The sequence below is a fragment of the Heterodontus francisci genome, chromosome 7, assembly GCF_036365525.1.
Source record: "Heterodontus francisci isolate sHetFra1 chromosome 7, sHetFra1.hap1, whole genome shotgun sequence".
Lineage (NCBI taxonomy): Eukaryota > Metazoa > Chordata > Chondrichthyes > Heterodontiformes > Heterodontidae > Heterodontus > Heterodontus francisci.
Genome location: NC_090377.1, coordinates 90,312,711 through 90,333,351, shown reverse-complemented (window position 1 = coordinate 90,333,351; position 20,641 = coordinate 90,312,711). Strand labels below are relative to the sequence as shown.

General features: G+C 41.3%; 1 protein-coding gene across 1 annotated transcript in view; it reads right to left on the bottom strand.

Moving 5' to 3' along the window:
- ankar (ankyrin and armadillo repeat containing) overlaps window positions 1-20,641 on the bottom strand; it is a 255,424-nt gene that overhangs the window by 107,235 nt on the left and 127,548 nt on the right. The gene's annotated exons all lie outside the window — the stretch shown is intronic.

The window sequence follows — 20,641 nt, the reverse complement described above, 5'->3', positions numbered from 1 at the left end:
GCTAGCAGAATGGGCAGACAAGCAGCAGATGGAATTTAATACAGGGAAATGTGTGGTGATGCATTTTGGCAAAAGGGATAGAGAGAGGCAATATAGACTAAATGGTACCTTCTAAAGAATGTATAGGGACAGAGGGACCTGGGGCTACATTTGCATAGGTCTTTAAAGGTGGCAGGATATATGGAGAGAGTAATTAGCAAAGAATATGGCATCCTGGGCTTCACAAATAGAGATATTGAGTATAAAAGCAGGGAGGTTATGCTGAACCTTTATAAAATTCTTGTTAGGCCACAACTAGAGTATTGTATCCAGTTCTAGGCACCACACTTCAGGAAGTATGAGAGGGTCCTTGAGAGGGTGCAGAGGAGATTTACCAAAATGGTTCCAGGAATGAAGGATTTTAGCTACAAGGTTAGGTTGGAGAACTTGGGATTGTTCTGCTTGGAGTAAACAAAATTAAGGGGAGATTTGATGGAGGTGTACAAGATTCTGACAAGTTTAGATAGAGTAGCCAAAGAAAAGCTGATGGTACAAGGACTATGGGACACAGATTTAAGGTTTTGGGCAAACGATGTGGGGGTGGATGTGAGGAAGAGCTTTTTTATGCAGCGAGTGGTAATGACCTGGAACTTGCTGCCTACGATGAATGATTTCAAAAGAAAACTGGATAGGTATTTGAGAAAAACAAATTTACAGGACTATGGGGATAGAGCTGGGGAATGGGACTGATTGCATTGCTCTACAGAAAGCCAGCATGGACTCAATGGGCTGAACAGCCTCCTTCTGTGCTAGTATTACTCTATGATTCCATCACTCTCTAAAATGTTCTTCAGATTAATTGGCAAAGATGTGAAGGGACATGAGTAAAGAATAATAGTGCAATCAAGTCTTTTTAAGGGAAAATCTATGAATTAATTGGTTAGTACATACGCTTCAGGGAAATTACCCCTGCTGAAGAATGGGTGGGTCCAAAATATCATTAATACTGAGAGACCAGTCTGTGAAGCAGACAACTGGATACAGGATTGACCTGTTGTTCTGTAGCGATGAAAACCATATGTCTCATGGCATATCAATGCCAGTTCAAAAACGATGAAGCTGAGAAGTTTAAGCTAAGAAAAGAGAACAAGCAGTTAAAAACTAATGCAAGTGATAGGGAAGCAGTGGTTAATAGATTACTACAAGAATTACAAGAAGAAAGAAAAATATGACAGAGAACGGGAAAGTTGTTGTAATAGAGAACAGTACCTAGCGAGCCAATGTAAAGACAAGCACAAAGAAGTCTGAAGGGAGGAAGCATACAGTCAGACACAAGAGGTAGAAACTACTAAGAGAGAAAATGAGGATTTAAAAGCTGCCATCATGTTGGTACAGAAACAAGCAGCTACATGAAGGGGAGCACTTGGACCATGCTGAATGTAAGATACAGATTGGAGAGTTAGAGAGCCAAGTGCAGGTCAATCTTGGTATAGTATGTACCGTGTCCCCAGGGTTATTTGGAGAGGTGAGTGCTACTAAGTATGAGGAGCAGGATATTGAGTTAGAACCCAGTCTGGCAACTGGTGACTCCTGCCAGAAGCCCCTGATCCACCAAAACCTATAGCTCCCCTTGTACAGAGGAGGTATACTCCAGCCACTGATGATGGGGCCCATGGAGGTGGCCCATGGGGAAAAGCAGATCATCCCTACCTACTTCAATTGTGGGAAAGTGGACACTTTGCCCAAAAGTGTAGAAAACCAAAGAAGGGCCCAGGTCAGGGGACTCAGACTCAAGAGACACCCAAGCCAAGCGTCCCTAGTTTCCAGGACTTCCAAAGATTTATGAAATGGTGTCTCCATGGAATCACTCCACAGGGTCAGGTCCATGTCGCCCAGGAAAAGGGTGTCCCAGGAAATTCAGCATGAAGGGGCCACACCCCGCCCAAGTACCTGTGTTCACTCAGTTACAATGATTATGATAGAGCATTTGTAGATATTATAGTGGAGGGAAAGGATTGTAATTATTTAGTAAACACTGGAGTGTCAAGCAGGGTAGCAGATCCGCCCTCTCCTATGAATTCTCCATGGTCTATGGGAGAATCCTTTGTATTGAGAAGATTTACAGGTGATACAGTGGCTGGGGCTATCCATACACTTAAGTTTTATGGTGGGACCCCCTCCAAACAAAGTGAACATGTGTTTTAGTGAGATGAGACCATCCTGGAATGGGAGTTTTAGGGTCAGATTGGATGTTGGCTCACAACATCGTGGTAGGCATGCATAATAATTGTTGTGGGGCAAAATAGATAAAGTGGACAAGGTGATAGTTATTCTTCTACACCATGGCAAGGCATTATAGGGCCCTATAATTTAAAAACTCTGACAACCAGGACACCACAACCAGGACTGTAGTAGAAGAAAATAGGGAAGATTTTGCCATTCACAAATATGATTGTGGACAAGTGACTGGTGTAGAAGTCAGGCTAGAGGGAGACACCAAACAATACACTTTCCCTAAGGAAGCAGAGAAAATCCTGGAAAAGGCTGTAGCCTCCCTAGTGGAACAGGGAGTATTGAGGCCCTTAGCAACCCATGTAAATTCCTCTATTTGGCCAGTTAAGAAACTTGACAGTTCTGGGCGAATGATCATTAATTTTCGGGTACTCAATAGGAACATTTCAGCTTGTGCCCCAACAGCAGGGATGGACTTGATTAATGATATTCCAAAATCTGCTACCGTATTCACTGCCTTAGACATCTCAAATGGCGTTTGGTCAATTCCCCTACACCTGGGGGACAACAATATACCTGGATGTGTCTTCCCCAGGGTTCCATAACAGCCCCTCAATTTTTTAGCGGAGTATGGCAACATGTCTGTGGGAGTTCAGTCACCAAGATCAACTGATACACTATGTAGAGGACACGTTGTTGTCTTCTGAGAGTGATGAGGAATATAGAGAACTGTTAGTAGAGCTACTGGAGTTGCTCCAGGCAGCTAGTTTTAAGGTTATCCTAAAAAGCCATTGATAGGACAGAAGCAGGTCCAGTTCTTGGGACTGACTATTCAACCTGGAGTGTACATTACAGGAATTACCCTGCCCAGATTCACTGACAGCCTCTTAGGACTGACTGGATACTATCGGGAATTTATCGAGGGCATGCCACAACCGTGGCTCCCCTGCTGAGACTATTAAAGAAAGGGGTAAAGTGGAACTGGGTTGACAAAGGCAAAGAAGCTTTCAAAAAACGGAATTTTACAGTTTACACTAAACGTGCATTTTACAGTCTTCACTGGCACCCAGCTTCTCACACTACTTACCAACCACACTCCAATTCTCTTTCGTTAGACGGATGAATCAAAGAGGGAACAGTTTCTAGTGCCAGAATAACCAGACGGACTTTATCATTAAATGGAAAAACCATGAAGTTAAACAGAATGGATGACCCTAAGCTCGCACCAATATTAACAATCTGAGAGAACCCCACACTTGCACAGTGAATGGGCGTTTGGGAAACTGAGGTGGAATTCAGGGTAGGAATCTACCCTGAGGGGCAAGATATTTATATAAATATCTATATAAATGGCTTTAGTTTTGTGGAAGAAGGAGAAAAGAAAACAGGCTATGGGATTTACGATCCGCAGAGGGAGGTTGAATTAGCAATATCCTTTCCCACTACTGAGTACCTAGCAGATGGAGCTAGCTGCCGTGACTTATGTGGTCACTCATCCCACTGAAGAAGAGTCAGATAGAGATTCAGAAAGGGGTACCTTTAAAAACTTGCACAAGTTTTGTTTTAAACCTTCCACATTTTCTGCCTGGTCATAACTGACCCCAATCTGAACCATCACCTGAAAAAAATGAAAAAGGCCCACAACAAAAGCTAAAAACTGCTGTGACATGTTCTGTTTTTAAGAGAAAGGCAACAGGATTTTGTCTTCAGTTTCTGAGAGTGTGTGTGAGTATGAGGAAACTTTCTAACCTGCAAATGAAAATCTGTCTTTTAAATAAAATATGTGTTTGCCAGCAGAGTACACCCTTCTCTGTCGAGCTAAAAGTTGTTAACCCTTTTTAGTCTTTCCTTCAATGTTGGAATCATATGTTTGTTATTTGTAACTGGTTGAAAATGTGGTTTTTCAACTGTGCAAGCCACTGAAGAGTTTGTTTTTATAAAAGATAAGCCTTGGCCTTGAAGTTATGTTTGCTAAAACATCAGGCAGAAATTGAATTTGAACTTTTCAAAACACTTTCGTTTCATTGTACTAGAATTGATTTTTCAAAACTGTTATTGCTTTTTTGCAGATATCAAATAAAAAACAAGTCTTACTGACTGTTTTCTCAAAGTGGTTAAGTAACAAACATTAGAAATTGACAACTGGTTTAAGGGAGAAAAAAGATAAATGAAGGAGATATGGGAAAGATTCTGTCACCAGTTCTACTGTTAAACAACTGAAAGGTTATCATGTTGTCTCTTTAAGAAGCTGGTGTGAATGTTTCAGAGCTCACAAGCTATGGGAAACTCTGCCCTCTAACACTTTTGGTGTAAAAATGTTGAAGGTTTAAAAAAAAACTTGTGCAAGTTTTTAAAGGTACCAAGATGTGGGAAAGATGTTTAAAATGGTGTTTTATTCGTCCTTGATCGGGAAAAAAATGTTACTTAAAGTGATGCAATTATGTGCATCTGTTAATGTTTTACTCCACATCCTTGCAAACAAGCAGCAAAGTTAACCCTTTCTGCTGACAGTTATTTTTTCATTTAATTCACCGCATAACTTTGGTGTAGCTGAGTGTAAATTTATATATTGGCCATTATTAAATTTTAAGTTTCTAAATTGGTGAATATGATTGGACAAATTAACCTCTTGGGCTCTTGGGCAGAGTCACAATCGATTCTTTACTCTTTTTTTAAACAGGTGACGATGTTTTCCAGGCCCACATGGTTACTGCAGTATGAGATATAGCTGTTTTCAGAATTTAAGAAGTTATTTGCAGACATCAAGTGTCACACCATGGTGACAATTTGAACTGAAGGCTTTGCCTTTTAAAGACTTGACCTTAACCCCTTCAGGTCATTCGTTATCTTCTGAGGCAAAGTGCTCCAGAAGGAGAGATATGGGAGCCATGTTTAAAATGATTACAAGCATTGTTTTCTCTGACGTAAAAATATCATGTAAAACTGCCAAACTGGGCATCATTGTTTTTGAGATTGGAATTGATAAAATAAATTGCTATGAGTTGCTATTTCAAGCACTTCAAGGGCAATTAGGGATGGGCAATTAATGCTGGCATAGCCAGCGATGCCGACATCCCATGAATGAATAAAAAAAAACTCAAAGGGAAATTTACATGAAGTTTAGTGGATAATCAAATTTTCATTTAAAAAACTAAGGAAAAGCAGTTTATTTATTTAGAGATACAGCACTGAAACAGGCCCTTCGGCCCACCGAGTCTGTGCCGATCAACAACCACCCATTTATACTAACCCTACAATAATTTCACCTACACTAGGGGCAATTTATAATGGCCAATTTACCTATCACCTGTAAGTCTTTGGCTGTGGGAGGAAACCGGAGCACCCGGCGAAAACCCACACAGACACAGGGAGAACTCGCAAACTCCGCAGTACCCAGAATCAAACCCAGGTCCCTGGAGCTGTGAGGCTGCAGTGCTAACCACTGCGCCACTGTGCCGCCTGAAGTATTTAGTTCCTGAGTATCAAAATAAAGCTTATTTTGGGGAGAAATGAATTGAACATCGACAAACCCTGTCAGCCCAACAACACCGCTATTTTTGAAAAATAAAAGGTTATCTAAATAAAGAGCAGGCAAACAAAATGCATCAATTCCTGGAATCAAGTGGGAAAGTCTGACTTCTGTTTTAAGGATATTATGAGAATATTGTATTGGGCAGTAAAGTTCCTCCAGCGCTCATGAATGAAATAGAATGGTAAACTAATGGGATGTGTAAAATTGAATGAGAAGAAGTGATCAAGGATAGGAGATAAAGGGGAAAAAAACACCAACAAATGGGAATTGGAAATATCACCAGAGTGCAATTCAATGGGTATATAAATCTGGTATTAATGTACATTCTAGTGAGAGGAAGGTGTAGATGAGATAAATAAATTGATAGCTTTCTCTTGGAGATGTTTGTATCTATGCCTATGAACTTTTTAAGATAACTGCATTTGATGATAGTTCGGCCACTACCTGAGACATCGGGGCCATGCAGGGGGAGACAAGCAAAGATCTTTAGACAGACACCCTCCTTGATCTTTTAAGGAGATCACCTGAAAGCCCAAAAATGGCTTGTATCAGATGGCATGTGTGGCATTGTATTGGAATACCTGTGTGAGTGTGTAGATGTGATTTGCTTCATGTGAAGCAACTAATGTGCGGAATTGCATGGTGAACCTGCACCAAAGAACAAGTCTCAGACATGTTCAGTTACTTGACAAACAGCATGACATGAAATGGTTAATGTGGCCAGTAGACTGAGACAACTTTTTAAAAAATCACCAAGGCATTGACACATACTCCATTGAGAAACTTACTTTAAAAAGATCAGGATAGAATTAAACACACTGGTAATGGTCAGAAGGACTAAAGTTAAAGTAAAAGGCGAGGGAGAAATAATACTTAGTACGATTTATCCACAATATAGATAGAGGTGAAGAGAGAGATGGAGAATCCTTTAAATCAAGATTTAGCTGTTGCTTGAAACTTATGCATTTACATGGTAATATCTTAGGGCTGAATTTTACCAGACCCCCCCCCCCCCCGATGTTGGGGGTTGTGGCGGGGAAGGGGGGGGGGGTGGAAAATACCTCCGGGGGAGGCCTGCCACGAGCCTTGGCACCAGGAAGTCCCCACCCAATTTTACCAACAGTGGTGAGGCCTCAAGGAGGCCCCACCGCTGCTTGGCAAAAAAAATAATATACATATTTAAATCAATGCTAGTAAATGAATAATTACTTACCTCGTCGCGATGGCCGCTGCACGCCAATATTCTGGCCGGTTGCCGGAAGTCCCGCGGCTTCAATTCTCCATTCGGAGATCCGATGCGGAACACTGGTGGGGAAGGGGGACGAATTAATTTTTCAGGGCGGGGGAGGGGAAGGGGTTGAAGGTTAAAGAAAGTTCGGGGGGAAAGGTCGTGATCGAAAATTTACTTTTTTGGGTGGGACAGAACAAGTAGTAAACTGATTATTCATTGGGGGGTGGGAGAGGGGACTGGAAGTGTGACCAACTTTTTATTTTAATCTTTTTTTATCAATCTGCGACTTTAAACAGTAAAATGAAATGGAAGGGCCTGAAGCCCTTTAAAAATGGCATTGCCTGCGCAGTGGCACCGGACACCATCGCTGCGGATGGATTGCCTTCCCCCTCTATGTCATCGGGGGCAGGTGGTCCACCCTCTCAATGTAAATGAGTCGCCACGCGACATATCGCGTCGGCTCCACGGTGCACGTCTGCATGTGTGCCACGCCTCTTTTGAAGCTCACCACCAAGAAAAATCTTGGCCTTAGAATTAGTGGCCCTTGTTGGAGTATTTAGAGTGTGTGTATGCGTGGGGGGGAGGGGGTCCTCCAGTATATTCACCAGCTACTGATTATGATAAGTGCTTAATTAGGAAATTAATAAGTCATAGAGAAATACAGCACTGAAACAGGTCCTTCAGCCCACCAAGTCTGTGCCAACCATCAACCATCCATTTATACTAATCCTAATTAATCCCATATTCCCGACCACATCCCCACCTTCCCTCAATTCTCCTACCACCTACTTACACTAGGGGCAATTTACAATGGCCAATTTACCTATCAACCGGCAAGTCTTTGGCTGTGGGAGGAAACCAGAGCACCCAGCGGAAATCCGCGCGGTCACAGGGAAAACATGCAAACTCCACACAGGCAGTACCCAGAACCGAACCCGGGTCACTGGAGCTGTAAGGCTGCTTTGCTAACCACTTCACCACTGTGTCATCCTGTTAGGATCAGTTAGAATACTGCTAATTTACATAAGCAAGTCGATATCGCTGGAGAAGATGAGTTAGAAGAACAATTACACCAGTATATGTTAAGAATAGTCGTCATCCATTGGTTATTGTAGTATTTTAACTGACTGACCTGGTACAATGAAATCAAAAAGGAAAGCAAAAATACTGTTAAAATTGTGGCAGAGGGCTGGAAGTGTCCTAGTGAAAAAATAATTTCACATAGACACTTGAGGGGGAATTGTAAGACAGCATTGGCTTTACAAAGATTAAACTCATTCTGAAGCCTGACCATATTAAACCATCATGCCCTGAGTCGAACTGTGGACAGTGCTGAAAGCATCATTTTTCCCTCTTCTTTTGGCCTTTTAAGTTCAAATTTGCTGAACTGTGACAGAACAGCAAGAAACTAGACAGCATTATCAGAAAGAAATAAAGACCTTATATTCAAGGCAGACATCTGACTAAACTGATGAAAGGCTGGACCTTGAGAAACCTTAGAGAAATGTGATAATGCAGAACGTAATGGTCTGTGAACCTTCGCTGTAAACATCCTTATCTGAAAGTTGGTCAGCTGGATGGATGGGATTTGTAATCGATACCATGACCCCCAACTGTTGAATTGAATATGATGGAAAACCACCAGATGGTAAGTGTGATATATTTGCGTGGCACTAACAGACAAGATGGACACCAAGCATGGCCAGTTTAAGGAAATGTTTATTTACATCATGGCGTCATCGTGTCACTGCGTCATCACATCATTAGCACATTATACAAATACATTACACTGCTTCCCCTTTCAAAAGAAAAGCATTTTTCTTTACAATGAACTATATTTACAAATTAAAGTTCAATAACTGGTTCACAAGTCTTTCTGATCTCCTTAGAAGTTTTGGTATAGAGTCAGGTTTGGACTGCTTGGTTTAGGTTCAGAACTTAGAGAAGATCTTGATCCTTTTGAAAAAATTGGTAATTCAGACACCAAAGTCTGAATTGGTTCAAACTCTGACACAAGCTCATGATCAAGCAGATCGTACTCACGTTTAGGTTCATCCCTTGCAGGAGCATCTGATCTACATGGACATTTCTCACTTTACCATCAATTTCAGCCAAGTATCTTTTAGTTGCACACACATCTACCACTTTTTTCACATCCCAATTATGTGACTTGTTAGGGGGACTCGAAACATGAACATGCTCACTCTGCTTGAAACTAGAACAAAGAACAAAGAAAATTACAGCACAGGAACAGGCCCTTCGGCCCTCCAAGCCTGCGCCGATCCAGATCCTCTATCTAAACATGTCGCCTATTTTCTAAGGGTCTGTATCTCTTTGCTTCCTGCCCATTCATGTATCTGTCTAGATACATCTTAAAAGACGCTATCGTGCCCGCGTCTCCCACCTCCGCTGGCAATGCGTTCCAGGCACCCACCACCCTCTGCGTAAAGAACTTTCCACGCATATCCCCCCTAAACTTTTCCCCTCTCACTTTGAACTCGTGACCCCTAGTAATTGAATCCCCCACTCTGGGAAAAAGCTTCTTGCTATCCACCCTGTCTATACCTCTCATGATTTTGTACACCTCAATCAGGTTCCCCCTCAACCTCCGTCTTTCTAATGAAAATAATCCTAATCTACTCAACCTCTCTTCATAGCTAGCACCCTCCATACCAGGCAACATCCTGGTGAACCTCCTCTGCACCCTCTCCAAAGCATCTACATCCTTTTGGTAATGTGGTGACCAGAATTGCACGCAGTATTCCAAATGTGGCCGAACCAAAGTCTTATACAACTGTAACATGACCTGCCAACCCTTGTACTCAATACCCCGTCCGATGAAGGAAAGCATGCCGTATGCCTTCTTGACCACTCTATTGACCTGCGTTGCCACCTTCAGGGAACAATGGACCTGAACACCCAAATCTCTCTGTACATCAATTTTCCCCAGGACTTTTCCATTTACTGTATAGTTCACTCTTGAATTGGATCTTCCAAAATGCATCACCTCGCATTTTCCCTGATTGAACTCCATCTGCCATTTCTCTGCCCAACTCTCCAATCTATCTATATTCTGCTGTATTCTCTGACAGTCCCCTTCACTATCTGCTACTCCACCAATCTTAGTGTTGTCTGCCAACTTGCTAATCAGACCACCTATACTTTCCTCCAAATCATTTATGTATATCACAAACAACAGTGGTCCCAGCACGGATCCCTGTGGAACACCACTGGTCACACGTCTCCATTTTGAGAAACTCCCTTCCACTGCTACTCTCTGTCTCCTGTTGCCCAGCAAGTTCTTTATCCATCTAGCTAGTACACCCTGGACCCCATGCGACTTCACTTTCTCCATCAGCCTACCATGGGGAACCTTATCAAACGCCTTACTGAAGTCCATGTATATGACATCTACAGCCCTTCCCTCATCAATCAACTTTGTCACTTCCTCAAAGAATTCTATTAAGTTGGTAAGACATGACCTTCCCTGCACAAAACTACATTCTCTTTAGTATGCGTCAAATTGATGTTTCTGACTAAATTGTTTATGTCCAACTTTAGCAGTCAAGTTAAGTAGGAACAGACTCAAACAAGTCCTTAAGCATCTCTTCATCAATAGCTCAGCCAGTGTATATACTGTAGTAGAGTGTGGGGTTGTCCTTTCACTTTAGCAGAAAATTAGTCAAATGCTGTTTCATATTGAAATTTGAACATCTATGCAGCACTTATTTCTTGAGTACATCTTTAGCTATCCTCATGGATCTTTCAGCTGCTCCATTTGATGCCAGATGATAAGGAGGAGTGAGGGGATGTTTGACACCGTTTTGTTTCATGAAATTTTGGAATGGAGCAGAATGAATTTGGGGACCATTATTTCAGACAAGCTCCTCTGGTTGTCCATGACACGCAAAAACAGATCTTAACTCATCTATTGTTCGTTCAACACTGGTGTTTTGACTCATGTGCTTTACTTCTAACTACTTCTAGTGGCTATCAATGAGTACTAAGGAATTGCCATTTTCCTTCTAACAAAAGTCTACATGAACTCTATGAACTGTTTGGTCAACTCGGACCATGATTGCAAAGGTGTTTTAGGCAGCTTGTTTCTACAGTTTTGGCAGATAGTACATTTGCTAATCAATGATTCTAGGTCACTCTCCAGAACAGTCCAATAAACATAACTTCTATCTATGGATTTCATACTGACTATGCCTGCGGGTTCAGTATGGAGTTCTGCAATAATCCTATTGCTCAAAGAATGAGATACTACCACTCTATGACCCCACTTAATGCAGCCCTGCTCACATGACAACTCATTACGATGATTGTGGAATGGTTTCAGTTTCTCATCTGTACACTTGTCAAATTCTGTCCATCCAGTCAATGTCTGTTCGTAGACTCTTTTCAACACTGAGTCTTTCTGAGTTTCATCTGCAATCGCAGTGATTGGAAAGTTATCATCTACTATTCCTATTATGATGATTGCACCTTCACAACCTACTTCAGAGTCTTCATGCGGCCAGTGCCATAGTACATCAGCGATAGCATTCTCCTTTGAACTACGATATTTGATGTTGTAGTTGTATTGTGGGACATGTACAGCACACCGCTACATCCTTGATGCTGCCATTGTCGGTATTGCAGACTTTGGTCCTAGAATAGCTATTAGGGTTCTATGATCTGTTACTAGCGTAAAGTTTATACCCAACAGAAATTGGTGAATCTTTTTGATTCCAAAGATGATTCCAGTTGCTTCCTTTTCTATCTGTGCATAGTTGCATTCACTCTCAGTCAAGGTACATGCCACAAATGCTCTGGGCTTCTCTTAACCATTATCCATGCCATGACTGATCACTGCTCCAACTCCATAGTTTGAAGCGCACTTGCTAGCTTCAGGTCACAATTTGTGTCATAATGAAAAAATAATACATCACTGGTCAAGTTTCTCTTAGATGCATCATAAGCATCTTGTTGTCCTTTAGACCATTGCCATTTCACATCTTTCCTCAACAATTCATGTAATGGAGCTAACACCATTGCATGCTCAGGTAAAAATTGCAAATGGTGTTGAACCATGCCTTGTTATGGACTGGCAAAAAATGGTAGAGGTGGTTTCCCTTTTCACCTCTCACTGACCCCAGTGTTTTCATTAGAATTGGGTTTTAACCCTTGAGCATTTAATGATCAATAAATAGACAAACAACAAATTTTCTCATAGGTTTAAAGAGAAATAAATGTTTATGAAACAAAAACCCGAAAATACGCAACTTCACCCACACACATACACACACATACGCATGCACAAGAGAAGATAGAGATTAAAAGACAGCATGCATTTAGGTCTGGTGTTTTTAAAAAGAGTTCATTGTGAAACCTTGTTTGTTTTCCTGGGAAGAAAATTTAAATGATGCAGGCATGTTCTTCCTTTACTCCTGGTTCACTGGAGTCAAGCTTTGGAGAGCTTCAGGTGGATGGATGCTTGGCTGCTGACCTCTTTGGTTAAATCTCAGTTACATCCCGTTGACGAAGATCCTGTTTCAGTCTCTCAGATAGGGAGTTTTCAAATGTCACCTTTTCGTCTTTGCCTCTAAATAGCTTTTTAAAGATGGTATTCAACGGGGTCTTCTTGGCTGGAATAGATTTCTCTCAGCCTCCTGGCTGCCAGCTTTCTGATTCTGCTCTGGCTTTCTCTACACAAAAATCTCTTTTTTTAAAAGAAACCTTATCAGGCTTGGTTTCTGTCAGATGTCCAAAGTTGCTCTCCCCTGGTGTTTTCATACAATGTTTCTGAATGTGTGGCCATTGTTAGACAATGGTGTTTGAATGTTGCTCATCTTGTTAAAGTGGTCACACCTATTATCCTGAGTTTGGGTCTGGAGACTCTATTTCTGCAAAGTTTATTGTTAATCCAACTGGTTGAAAAAGGTAGCCATTAACATTGAATGGGACAATTCTTATATCAAATGCTTTATGCTGGTCCAGACCTAATGATGGGTTCAGTCTCCAACAGTCACTATACATGTTTGCAGTACAGAAGAAGTCAATGACATCTAACTCCATTTTGTCTTGTCGCAAAAGTATGTCCATTCTGGGAGGTTCACTTGTATAGTTCATAATTGCTGCTGTGTGAGTGTGACAGTCCAGAAAGATCTAAGCTTAGGCACATCTTCTGACTTTGGGATATTGAAAATAGCCTCTATATTTTCTTTTATTGGTTATAGTCTTTTTTCATTGATTTTCAGGCCCAGGTACACTACCTCAGATTGCACAAAAGCAGACATGATCTTTTCCAACTTCACAATGTGATCATTGACCCTTTTTAACACTTCATCCAACACCTGAAGATTCTCTTCCTTTGTTGTAGTTGCGATCAACACATCATCCTGATTGCACAAGCAATGCAGCATTCCTTGCAAAATCTTATCCAATGTAGCTTGGAAGATTTTAGGAGAAGACTTCACACCATAGGCAGATTCATGTAGGAGTATAACCCCATGTGTGTGTTTATCATGAGTTACTGCTGACTCTCAATCCACATTGGGCTGTGCATAAGAATTAGACAAATCCAACTTCATCAATCAGCTGGATCCCACTAACTCTGCATATAAATCTTGAGAAGTCAGTCATGGATACCACTTTTCATCCACTGCCTGGTTGATTGTGACTTTGTAGACCCGCATAGCCTCACTGTTTTGTTTGACTTGGGCACTACTACAATTGGGGTTGCCCAATCACTGTGGTCAGTTTTCACTAGCACACCACTCTTCTCCAGCTTCTTTAGTTCCTCTTCAACCTGGGTTTTTAGAGTATAAGGAACCGGCCTTGCCTTGCAATATACTGGTTTTGCATCAGGCCTAATTTGGATCTATACTTTCACACTGATTATACCTTCATAGCTGTCCTCGAAAATGTTGCTGCACCTATTAAATAGCTGATCAAGCTTCCTGATCATCCCATGCTTCCAATATAACTTCAGCTTACAAAGCCAATCTTTGCGCATTAATAAAAACAAGAAATGCTGGAAATACTCAGCAGGTCTGTCAGCATCTGTGGAGAGAGAAGCAGAGTTAACGTTTCAGTTCTGATGAAGGGTCACTGACCTGAAACATTAACTCTGCTTCTCTCTCCACGGATGCTGCCAGACCTGCTGAGTATTTCCAGCATTTCTTGTTTTTATTTCAGATTTCCAGCATCTGCAGTATTTTGCTTTTACTTTGCACATTAATGTTTGTTTGTTGACCCTACAATAATGGGTAATTTGAGGACTTGCCTTTATATTGGACATTGCACTCCATTTGTCCACCCATTTCTAACACCTCACCAGAGCAGGTACTCACAGTTAGAGGTACTTCATTGAATTTGCTCTCATACATGTCTCTACTCAAAATGGTGTAATCTGCAGCTGTATTAATGCACATGTTGATGTACTATTGATTTACCAACACCTTTGTACTAAAGTTTCTGTCATATCAGTGATTGCTAGTGGCATAAATGCTGTACAGCCCTAGCTCCTCTCTGCTTAGGCACTCTGGATTCACTTCAAGATTGTGAACTCCACCTTTGTAACGTTGTTATTTTCCATTGCCATTGAAATGAGTTTCCTTTTCTTCATTGGCCTTCATTTGACAAGCATTTGCAATATGACCTTTCTTTTGGCAATTAAAGCATTTGCCATTTCTGTACTGACATGCCTGTGCTGTGTGGTTGCTCTTACAGTGATAACAAGACTTTACCACCATCACTAGTACTCTTCTCACTAGGTTTTAATTTCTAATTTAGGCTTGACATAAGCCTTCTGACAATGTACAGAAGCTGTACTAGTCATTGGCATAGGACAAAAGTCCCGTGCATTCTTTAATGCCACCTCTATTGAAAGTGTTGTGGGGCATGGGACCACCTTAAGAAGCTGTAAGTGAAGGTCATTGGAGGAAGTGATGTCATGTCACATATGACCAGGGAATTGTGGGTGTAGCCTGACAGAGTGGAATGTGTTTAGATGTGGTTTGTGCAGTAGCTGTTTGTATATATCTGTTCTAGTTAAGTTAGAATAAAACCCACATAGTCATTGGATATTACTTGTAGTCCTGTGAGTCTTACAATAGTTCACATATCAAAGGAACAAGTAATATTACATGGTGGTAACGTCTGGGATATATTTTTTCTGAAGACCACCCAGTATTACATTGTGGCAACATTTGACTTTTTCTGAAGAACACACTAAGAGCAAACAATGAACAGCTGATTGCCTAGCTGGACTGGCTGAAGATCCTGGAAAGCAGCTGGCAGGAGACCCCACAGCAGTACAGTGAGCTAGGACAACAGACGTGGCCCCAGGAGGCGTTGAAACTCTGAGAGTACAGTATGCAATTTGCTGGGAGATTGGAGCTTTCAGCTGATAATGCAGTGGGTTAAAACATTTGAAAAGCAGTAGCTGCAGCCTTTACTGTTTTAGTTTTTCCAGTTTCTTTTGTCTCATGGGTGGGGCTTAAGCCAAAAAGAGAGGGAAGAACTCAACAGTGCCACTGGAGGTCCACAGCACAGTGAGAAAGGCTGGTTGTGGCAGCTGGAGGTACTGCAAGCAGCAACTGGCTGCAGAAAAACAACTTCGCAGTTTAAAAATAAACCTCACAGTTCAAAAAATGAATCAGCTGTGCAAACAAAGAACTGCTTTCTCTGTTTAAAAAAACGGTGTAGTCTCACTCTTAAAGGGGCAGGCCTGGAGACAACTAATCTGTCTACACAAGAACAAAAGGGTGGCTGTGAAAATGAAATCCTGCAAAAAGTCCTGTATTCATAAAAAAGCAGGAACATTAAGACAATGGCTTTCAGATATCCAGTTATAGTTTGGAAGGCATTGGACATAGTAACTGAATTTAAATTGTTTTGACAGCAAATGGAGCTGTGTTTCCTGGATCAAGAAGTGAGCGAACCAGAGAAACAAGCTATCAAGATTAAGACCGTACTGGGCAACGAGAGCCTGCAATGGATCAATACATCAGGATTATCAGCTGAGGATCAGAAGGACCCTAGCCAGCTATGGACATTCCTGGAGCAGCAACTCAAGGTGAAGATAAATTTCTGAGTGCATAGGCTTGAGCTTATGACCTACCGGCAAAGGCAAGATGAGTCCATTGACCTGTTTATTGTGACTTTGCTGATATTGAATTGTCAGAACAGATTATAGAGCTAGTAATCACATCTACCCCAATTCAGGCCTTTCAAAAAGACCTGCTAGAAAAGAAGAAAGGGCACATCATAGATGCACTACTCAATGATAGAAGGAGATTTGAAGCCATCATGGCTGGGTGCCAACATTTACAAGCATTGGGGATAGCTATGACAACTGGTATGGTAACCAAAACTCAGAAGTCTGCTAAGCTTTGTGGCAAATGTGGTCTGACTTACCTAATTCACAGTTGTCTGGCGTACCAGGACCAGTGCAAATCTTGTGACATGCAAAGACATTGGACAAGACAGTGCAGAAGGCTGAGCTCAGATACCACATACAGGAATGGTGGCCGATAACATGCAGAGAGAACGTCTGCAAGACAGGATGCCAAAACAACAAAAGGTATGCCAACACAGAACAAAACGCCAAGCAGATACATCAGGTCAGCAGAGAGATAGATTGTCAGGAGGACATGGACGAAGCATGCACTTGTGCGAACAGCAAACAAGCATTTCACACAGTTAATTTTCATCGACATGTCAATGCTATTACGCAATCTGAGGCATTCGCCATTATTGGGATTATATGTCCACATGAGAGTGGCAAGCATAAGCTCAGAGTAAAAATCGACACTAGAGCAAGTGCAAATATTCTGCCCATCTGTATACTGAAGGACATGCATTTAAAGAAATGAGAATATATGGTACGGCTCACCATAGCTAGACTGACTGCCTACAATGGTTCTCCAATCAAGTGCATTGGAACTATAAACCAAAAATGTTTTATATTGTGGACAAAACTGGACCAGCTGTTGCAGGACTACCAGTACGAATTGTCACAATACACTAAGTCACTAACGCACCGAAGATAGTAGAAAATATCCAGGTTAAGTGTATTGGGTCGGTCCCTGTGAAGGATGACACAAAGGCTGGGAGTGTTGACATGAACAGGCGATATGAGCAGGTGTCTCTCCTTGGGCTTTGGTTCATTGAAGCAAGTACATAGGAACATAGGAGGAGTAGAAATGAGAATCCATGGTACGACCATCGAGCCTGCCCCGCCATTCAATATGATCATGGCTGATCATCCACTTCAATGCCTTTTTCCCACACTATCCTCATATCCCCTTATGTCATTTGTATTTAGAAATCTGTCAATCTCTGCTTTAAACATACTCAGTGACTGAGCTTCCACAGCCCTCTGGGGTAGAGAATTCCAAAGATTCACAACCCTCTGAGTAAAGAAATTTCTCCTCATCGAATCCTAAGTGGCTTCCTCCTTATTTTGAAATGTTGTCCCCTGGTTCGAGACTCCCCAATCAGGGGAAACATCTTAGTTTCATCTACCCTGTCTATCCCTTTGAGTATTTTGTAGGTTTCAATAAGATCACCTCTCATTCATGGAAACTCTGGGGAATACAGGTCCAGTTTCCCCAATCTCTCTTCATAGGACAGTCCCGCCATCCCAGGAACAAGTTCCACTCCCTCTATGGCAATAATATCCTTCCTAAGGTAAAGGGACCAAAACTGTACACAGTACTCCAGGTGCGGTCTAACCAAGGTTCTATACAATTGAAGCAAGACTTCACTGCTCCTGTATTCAAATCCACTTGCGATAAAAGCTAACATACCATTAGCTTTCTTAATTGCTTGCTGCACCTGCTTTTAGTGACTATTGACAAGGACACCCAGGTCCCTTTGTCCATCTACACTTTCTGATCTCTTACCATTTAAGAACAAAGAACGGTACAGCACAGGAACAGGTCATTCGGCCCTCCAAGCCTGCGCCGATCTTGATGCCTGTCTAAACTAAAACCTTCTGCACTTCCGGGGACCGTCTCCCTCTATTCCCATCCTATTCATGTATTTGTCAAGATGCCTCTTAAATGTCGCTATTGTACCTGCTTCCACCACCTCCCCCGGCAGCAAGTTCCAGGCACTCACCACCCTCTGTATAAAGAACTTGCCTCGCACATCCCCTCTAAACTTTGCTCCTCGCACCTTAAACCTATGTCCCCTAGTAACTGACTCTTCCACCCTGGGAAAAAGCTTCTGACTATCCACTCTGTCCATGCCACTCATAACTTTGTAAACCTCTATCATGTTGCCCCTCCACCTCCATCGTTCCAGTGAAAATAAGAAATACTCTGCACATCTATTCCTCCTACCAAAATGGATAACCTCACATTTTTCCACATTATATTCCATCTGCCATGTTTTTGCCCGCTCACTAAGTCTGTCCAAACCCCCTTGAAGCCGCTTTGCATCTTCCTCACAACACACATTCCCACCTAGTTTTGTGTCATCCGCGAACTTGGAAATACTACATTGGGTCCCCACGTCCAAATCATTGATACATATTGTCATGGTCCTGTAGTTTTTTTCTCTGGGGAATATGTGGCGTGTCTTTAAGGCTTGCAAAGGATCAGTACTGCTTTAAGAAGCAGCAGGCCTCCGGAGTTACCAAGAAGGTGCATTTTCATTGCCTTGGATACAGCCATTCGAAGACTGCGATTCAAAGGGTGCATTCTCGTTACCTTGGATACAGCCACCTGCACTGAGCATCACGCGATACAATGTTACAATTCAATTTTGAACTGGCTTTTTAGTTGAAGACAGTCTGTTCTAACAGAGAACATACACAGACAGCTGGTGTTAGCACCTGAAAAAAGAGCTCTCAGCCATTTAAACTGAAGGATGAGAATTTTAGTCTGTTTAATTAATACTATCACTCAAAATTCTAAAAAAGTCAAGCCAAAACGGAGATTTCTAATAATTTAAACTGAAGGAAGAAAAGTTAGACTGTAAAAATCTTTTATCCCTCAAAAACTCTAAAGCCAAATTGATTCATTTAAAAAGTGTTTGCAAGCATCACTTACTGCTAGAGTTGGACTACAGACTGTTTTACTGTGAAAGTAACTTTTTTCCCCATTGGATGGCTGTGAGGACTTCAAGTAACATTGGACTGTAAATTTGCAAGGACTCTAATTTTTTCTATTTTAAATGTTGTTTATATCTTCATAGTGTTTAAGAATTTAGTTTTTTTTAAATTAAACAGTTTATTTGTTGATTTAAAGACACCTGATTTGGTTAGCCTCATTCGGGGGTTAATAGATAGTATAGTTTGGCTGGGTCTTTCTTTAATTTGGAAAGTTTAAAATGATATGTCAGGTGACAAATGGATAGACGAGATTGAATTAACAGTGCGTTTCTACCACCACGATCAGAATTGTATATTTTGATTGGGGGCTTTGACTGGAGCGGTCGGTCATAATCATTTAGCTTCTCAGCCATTTCTCTATTCCCCAATATAAATTCTCCTGACTCTGCCTGTAATGGACCCACATTTTTCTTAGCCAAATGTTTCCTTTTTACATACCTGTAGAAGCTTTTAGAGTCTGTTCTTATATTTTTGGCTCGCTTACATTCATATTCTATTCTCCCTTTCTTTATCAGTTTCTTTGTCCTCCTTTGTTGTATTCTAAAATCCTCCCAATCCTCAGATTTACTAATATTTCTGGCAACTTTATAGGCCTTTTATTTTAATCTTATATCATCCTAAACTTCCTTTCTTATCCACAGTTGACTGCCTTTGCTTTTGGGGTTTTTGTGCCTTGAAGGAATGTATAGTTGTTGTAAACTATGTAATATTTCTTTAAAGACTATCCATTGCCTATGTATTGTCATACCTTTCAATGTTTTTTCCCGATCCACCTCAGCCAATTTGCCCCTCACACCTTCATAATTCCTTTTGCTCAAATTTAACACCCTGGCCTCAGATTGAACTACCTCACTTTCAAACATAATGTAAAATTCTATCATATTATGGTCACTCATTCCTAAAGGTTCTTTTACAACAAGATTATTAATTAGCTCTTTCTCATTACATATTACTAGATCTAAAATAGCCTGTTCTCTAGTTGGTTCCTCAACATACTGCTCTAGAAAACCATCCCTAACACTCTCCAGAAACTTGTCCTCTACAGCATTAGTGCTCATTAGGTTTACCCAGTCTATATGCTGATTTAGATCACCCATGATTACTGTATTACCCATGCTACATACTTCTCTAATTCCTGATTAATACCATGCCCCACCCTACCCCTACTGTTTGATGGCCTATAAACAACTCCTACTAATGTTTGCTGTCCCTTGCTGTTTCTTAGCTCTACCCAGATTCCATATTTTGTTCTTCCGATCTGAGATCCTCCCTTACTAAAGTACTGATCCCATCCCTTATTCTCAGCGCAATACTACCTACTTTTCCGATTTGCCTGTCCTTCCTAAATGTCGAATATCCTTGAATATTCAGTTCCTAGTCTTGGTCACCCTGTATCTACGTTTCCGTTATGGCAATTAGATCATACACATTTACCTTTATTTGGGCCTTTAAATCATCTACCTTCTTTTGAATTTTGTGTGCATTCAGGTAGAGCACCCTTAACCTTGTCTTCTTGACACTCTGCATTCTAAGCCTAGTTGATGTTCGCCTTTGTTTC